This window comes from Bidens hawaiensis, unplaced genomic scaffold (genome assembly GCF_021521415.1).
Source record: "Bidens hawaiensis isolate Kalapana, Puna unplaced genomic scaffold, B.hawaiensis_p1.1 tig00002186_1, whole genome shotgun sequence".
Lineage (NCBI taxonomy): Eukaryota > Viridiplantae > Streptophyta > Magnoliopsida > Asterales > Asteraceae > Bidens > Bidens hawaiensis.
In genome coordinates this window covers 2,467,137-2,474,162 of record NW_027491117.1, presented here as the reverse complement: position 1 = coordinate 2,474,162, position 7,026 = coordinate 2,467,137, and the positions used below count along the sequence as shown (strand labels likewise).

Here is a 7,026-nt window from a genome sequence, read left to right as displayed (position 1 = left end):
GACCTGTGCTGCTACCAAGTATGAATCAACATGGGCCTCTAGCTTTTTAACTCCGAACTTGTGCGCGATGCGCAGACCAGCCAGCAGGGCTTCATACTCAGCTTCATTGTTGGTGCTCTTGAAATCCAACCTGATTGCGTAAGTATACTCATGTCTTTCTGGATCCACCAGCTTGAGGCCTGCGCCGGACCCTTCATTGTTTGAAGCTCCATCAGTGAATAATCTCCAAACATTTTCTTCATTATTGGCTTGCGGAGGGTCTACCTCGCGCTGAGCCTCTTCAATTTTTCCTTCAGGGATTTCTGCGATGAAATCAGCTAAGACTTGTCCCTTTATTGCTGGACGGGGCTTATAGGCGATCGTGTGCTCTCCTAATTCCAGCGCCCATTTTGTCAGCCTTCCTGAGAGCGCGGGATGTCGCAAGACTTGCTGGATGTTGTAATCAGTCAGGACTTCAATGGGATGACCATTGAAATATCTATGAAGCTTGCGCGACGCATGTGTTAGTGATAAAACTAACTTTTCCATGATGGAGTAGCGCGTCTCAGGATCTGTCAGCACCCGACTTACATAATAGATTGGTGTTTGGATTCCCTTGCGATCCACCAACAACACTGCGCCGATGGCGCGCTCTCCTGCTAACAGGTACAATGTTAGAGTTTCGCCAGGAAGTGGAGGTGTGAGCGCAGGAAGATTTATCAGACATTCTTTTATCTCACTGAAAGCTTGCTCGACCTCGGGCGTCCACTTGAATTGGCTTTTCTTTAAGCAATTTCTCAATGTGTTGACGAATGGGGTAGATTTGCTTGCATGGTTCGCTAGGAACCTGTTGATTGATACCAATCTACCATTCAACTTTTGAACTTCCTTCATGGTGGATGGTGAGGGCATGTCAAGGATAGCCTCCACCATTTCTGGGTTCACCTTGAAACCATCCTTGGTGACCATTACACCAAGAAATTTCCCTTCTTCTACGCCGAATGTGCATTTGCTCGGGTTGAGCTTCATGTTTACTTCCTTTAGGCGCCAAAGGGTTTCCTCGATGTCTTTGAGCATTTGTTTTTCCTCCCTGCTTTTAATCACCAAATCATCCACGTAGACTTCTAGGTTTCTTCCAATTTGCTCGTTGAAAACCGCATCCATGAGTCTTTGGTAAGTGGCTCCTGCATTCTTCAAACCAAAGGGCATTTTTGTGTAACAAAAAACACCCTTGTCAGTTCTGAAGGCAGTCTTGTCCTCGTCTTGTGGTGCCATTTGAATTTGGTGATAGCCCTTGTAGGCGTCCAGGAAACATTTGAGCTTAAATGGCGCCACAGAGTCCACCTTCGCGTCAATGTTTGGGAGGGGGTAACAATCTTTTGGACATGCTTTGTTGAGGTCCTTGAAATCAATGCACATCCTCCATGACCCGTTGCTCTTCTTTACCATCACAGGATTGGCTACCCATGTTTGGTAACGTATTGGGCGGATGATATTTGCGCGCAGTAGATCTTCTACTTGCTCATTCATGGCCTTTGCCTTCTCATCCCCCATGACCCTCTTCTTTTGAGCAATTGGCTCTACAGACTTGAAGGTGTTGAGAGAATGTTGCGCCAGGTCTCACGGAACCCCAGTCATATCAGAATGTTGCCACGCGAAGACCGACATATACGTTGTGAGCAATCTTTTCATTCTCAACCTTGTGTCGTCTGATATCGTAGCTCCAATTGTGATTGTTTGCTCTGGGAATTTTGGGTTGAGAATCCATTCCTCTGGCGCGTTGTTTGCCATTGGAAGTTTCATTCTCCCTTCCCGCGGTATACTTGTCACTGCACACAAATGATCTCGGTATACAAATGTTACACCTGTTGGTGTTGGGAACCCCAGCGCGTCGTGCGCTGGTGACGGTATGGCGTTGAATTGGGCAATCGTTCCTCTACCCAAGATCATATTGTGGCATGAAATGGTGGGCAAGACCAAGAAGTTGACAATTTCAGCTTGCTTGTGTTTCTCATCCCCCATAGTTAGTTCAAATTGTATCTGACCTAGGGGGTGAATGATTTCATTTGAAACACCCGAGATTGGTGCATTCACAATTTCGAGCCTTGCTTGGTCTGCTGGATCCAACTTCCTGAAACATTGCTCATACATGATGTCTGATTCACTGCCAGTGTCCACCAGGACTTTTGACACTTCATAATGAGCAATGTGTGTAGTGATGACTAGAGGACTGCTGATAGACGGGCCTCCTCTGATTCTTGGGAAGATTACTTGTTGCTCGCTCCAGTCTCCTTGGACTTGCGCGCTTCTCTTTATCGATCTTTGCCCCAGCCTTCCTCCCTCGGCTACACAGATTCTTTTGAATTTTTTACTGGCTGGGGCTCCATCTGGCTGTTCATTCTCTGGTCTTGGGTTTTTCACCAGGTGAGCCAACTTGCCTGATTTCACATCTCTTTCAATCGCGTCCTTCAAATGGTGGCATGCATCGGTGTTGTGCCCTGTGGACTTGTGAAACTCACAATACTTGCCACTGTTTGGTGGCCCCTTATGGAGTAATGGCTTGGGGCTTTTGAACTGGACATTCTCTGTGCTCAACACTTGAGATGGCGTTTTAGTGAGGGGAGTCCATATTCTTGGTAGAGGTCTGTTGGGCTCTCTGCCGCCTTCCCTCTTGTCACTTTCTCCGCGATTACGAATGTCTTTTTGGGGCTGGGGTGAACTTGGTTGCGCCTGCTTTTCTGCGGGAGAAAAACTGGTTTGTTGCAACCTGGACCGTACGGAGTTTTGTTTGCCCCTTCTTTCGTTGTTGCGCGGTGCTTCTGTTTGATGCCCTCTATCTCTTGCTCTGTCTTGGGCAATTTGTTTTTCATTTCGCGCGAAGACTCGCGATGCTTCCATAAGCTTAGCCCAAGTGGTTGGCATGCCATCTCTGCTCACGAGAGCTCTGCGGAGTTGATCACTGCGCGCACCTTGTATAAAGGCCACGCGCAAGAGCTGTTCAGTGATACCTCCAATTGCAAGAGATTCCTGATTGAAACGGGTTATGTAGTCTTCAATTGTTTCATCATTCCTGCGCACGCAGTGCATGATGTCATCGGGGTCGCGCGTGTTTCTGCGCTGCTGTACGAAGTGAGCCTGGAACTTCTCCAATAGCTCTTCGAACCCATCGATTTGCCCAGTCGGCAAGCTTTCGAACCAGACACGCGCTGCGCCCGTGAGGCAGCGAGCAAACATGTGACACCATGTTGGCATCGTCCAGCTTTCTAGGTTTCCAGTGTTGTAAAAACCTTGTAAGAAATCGTCTGGATCTGTTGTGCCATCGTACTTGCCCAAACCACTTGGCATCTTGGTTTTGTGTTGAATGGGAGCCTTCGCGATGCGCTCAGTGAATTTTGAATGCTTCACCAAGATGGCTGGCCTATATGGTGTGGTTACGTCCACTTGCCCTCTCGCTGGTGGGTTGTACGGTGTGTACAGATCCATAACGGCTTTGGCTCCAGGCGCTATGTTCATGTGCGCGCGGAGCTGTGAGCCTCCTGCATGAGTATCTCGCGTCTTCCTCATGCTGTGCACTTCTTCATCACTAAAATCAGCGTGTTCAGTGTGAACAGAGTGACCATCTTCCGGCGCGCGCGCTCTTTTTGTTGTTCCTTGAATGGTTTGCTTATCAAATGCGAGCCTTTGTGTTAAGTCGGCTAACTTTTTGTGTTTTACCAGCTCATTGTATTTGTCCATTAGACGTCGTTGTTCGTTTATGAGCCATTCTTTAGGGTCATTGGTTTCAACTTCTGGACCCATTGGTCCTTTTTGTTTTGCGCCAGTCAGATTTTGGAACGTGAGATCGTCTGGAGGAGTTTCAGTCTGGCTATGAGGAGTTGTGATGAAGGGATGGTTACTGGTGGTGCGCGCAGAATCACGCGGCACCCTCAGAAACTGCTGTCCCTCATTAACATCCTCAAGCTCATTTTCCTCCAGAACTTGATCGCTGTTTCGAACACCAGAAACCATGGTGAAGTTTTTCAGAGAGAACTGATGAGATAGTGGTTTTGTTGCCGTTGTAACAGGTGATGGCGCCAATGAAGAAACGTGGATTGGCTCACTGGTTGACGATCAACTTTCCTCGGGTATAAGTATGCTATTTCACCGATGGTTCTCCGGAGTATGAATTCTTCCACCTACAAAACGAGCAGCACCGTGAACTTACCCCTCAGAAAGGGACAGAGGGGTCCTCTTTGGGGTAACCCTCCGGTGTGAGAATAAGAGATTGTAGGAGAAGATAATAATAATCTGAGAGTGAGTAAGGAATTGGAATGTATTTTCTTGCTTACCTCCCCTTGTGGAGGTGGTGTGGTATTTATAGTGCTAGGGTTTCCAATGATTGGGCTCAGATCCCATTAGGGCCTTTTTGGCCTCCTCCTATTGCTTCGCGCCACGTGTCCTTAGGACACCTGGTGCTTTTTCATTGATTATTCTCTGACCAAGGTATTTCACCTGACCCATGTGCAATCACGTGGTAGCACATGGGTTTTGCTGAGTTGTCCACCTTTCATTGGCAGCTGTCAACATCAGCATATTCTTTATTCCTTAAAGGATACCTTCTGGAAGGTTGTTTGATGAGCACAATCAGGGTTGTCCTTATCCTGATTTGGATAAGGACGAGGTTGATTATGTGCATGTGTGATATGCGCCTATCCTGAGGATGCGCGAGGTCTTCTCTTTATTCTCACGCGCAGATGTTTCATGTGCAGATGTGATATGCGCAAGCATATGTAATATGCGTGAGCATATGTGAATGCGCCACGCGCAGATGTGATATGCGTGAGCATATATGATGCGTGAGCATGTGATATGCGCCACGCGCAGATGTGATATGCGTGAGCATATATTGTGCGTGAGCATGTGATACGCGTGAGCATATGTGATGCGTGAGCATATGTGATATGCGCCATGCGCATAGGTTTTGGCTTTGTGCCTTCATGATATCTTGATTTCAAGCCTCTGGTCTATGTCTTGTGGGTTGACCCGCCCCGCTCGATGTTAAGGCGGGTACATACCTCTTCACCTTGCAAATGACTTTTCCTGTTCTGACTTTAAATCGTGTTGTGCATTTATAACACCGTTACTCTATTCACTATAAAGTTTTCCAATAACTTCTACCTAAGCCTACTTCTGTTATTTCTCACATTCATTTAAACATTTAATCTATGATACCAATAATTAAATGACAATTACGTATTTCTTTCTAGACGGCAACTCAAGCGCTCTCTAACAGTAGTCATAATTTACACCATATCAATCAACACGCTGGTAAAAACTCTTTGGTAGTAGTTGATAAATAGTTAAACATATCTGGTTCTCAAACAAAATTTAACTAGAAACAATTCATAAAAATAAATTAAACATGACACTCAAATTAGAATTAAAATAACATTCAAGGTAACAAATCAAATAAATAATCTAGATCTAAATTTAAAAAATTCAAAATATTTTAGTGATCTGACTCATTTTGTTAATAAAAATAGCAACCCAACTCAGTAAAAATCTCTATATAGACAAGTGAAAATTGAAACATTGTTACCTTAAAGAAAACTTTTCTGGATTACAACGGTTGAAATATGCGTTGTTTCCTTATAAGATTTATACAACATAAAAAGATCATAGGTTGATATTTACAAATAACAACCTATTTTTACAAAAAAATGAAATATGTTGGACCTACCACTAGAAATAATAATGTCAAAGATAAAAAGACGCCGAAAACCACATGAAAAGTGAATGGTGGATTGCCATGTGTGTAGGTGGTGGTGGTGCCCATTATATTTATCAACATCTTACATACATATAATATTATACAAAATGTTATGTATAAAACCATTCATACCACAATACTCCACAACCCCACCACAACCTTACTCCCATTTTTATGCATCATTTTGGGTACTCATTCTTGTTTATAAAACAAACCAACATGGAGAATTCAACCACCTCCACCACCATCACCACCACCCCAACTATAACATGTGCCTTCAAGGAGTGCAAATATGAAAAAGGTTCGATAAGAGATCAAAAGAGAAAAAATGACAATGTGGACAAGAAACTATATAGAACTAGCGGCAGTGTTGTTCCCGCCGCCAGAGAGGGTGGTCAACTTATCATGGTGTAAGAAAAAGAAGTTGGGGCAAATGGGTGTCCGAAATTCGTGAGCCACGTAAAAAATCAAGAATATGGCTTGGGACATTCCCAACGGCTGAAATGGCGGCTCGAGCCCATGATGCAGCTGCTCGAGCCATAAAAGGCGCATCGGCTAACCTCAACTTTCCTAAATTAGCACATTTACTTCCTAAGCCGGCTACAACATTGCCCAAAGACATCCAAGCGGCCGCCACAAAGGCTGCAGCCATTACATTTGATAATGGAGCCGAGCCAGAAAGCCAAGAAACAATGGCTTCTGATGACGACGATGCATTCTTCGACTTGCCGGATCTTTGTCACCGCCACAGTGACGTGAGCGGTGGTTTCTTTACGGCTTCATCTTGGCAGCTTGTAGCTGGTGGTGATGGCGGCTTTAGCCTTGGAGCCGATGAGCCGCTACTTTGGGAGATATACTAGCTAGCTAGCTTATAATAAAATACAAATAAATAGTTTGTGTAAGTTGCTAAAATATACACACACCTTTTTGGATTTATCACATATATCGTAGATTATTGTTGTATGTTTGAGTATTTCATGTATTGTTTATTCTTTTGGGAATTATTGATATATATTAAGGGTAGAATCTGGTATAAACAATTTTTAACATGAGAAGTTTAAAAAGCATTAGATGATTAGAATATTACGCTAATAATGGAGTTGTTATTATTACGGTATAGATTTCCAATAGATTTCCAACTATACTTACTTTAGTTCATTTCGAAATACGTAATTACTGCACTAGAATAAAATAAAGTTGAGTAATTGTTATAACCTTAACTCTAGTTATATCAAAAATAGTAGTTACTCTTATTTCAACTTAGTTTTATTTACAATTCGTATGTGACTATAACTCAG

The 7,026-nt window shown here is 43.9% G+C and overlaps 1 pseudogene; it reads left to right on the top strand.

Annotated features, from left to right (window-relative positions):
* Positions 1-5,947: 5,947 nt before the first annotated feature.
* LOC143610216 (ethylene-responsive transcription factor ERF039 pseudogene) lies at positions 5,948-6,645 on the top strand (annotated as a pseudogene).
* Positions 6,646-7,026: the final 381 nt, after the last annotated feature.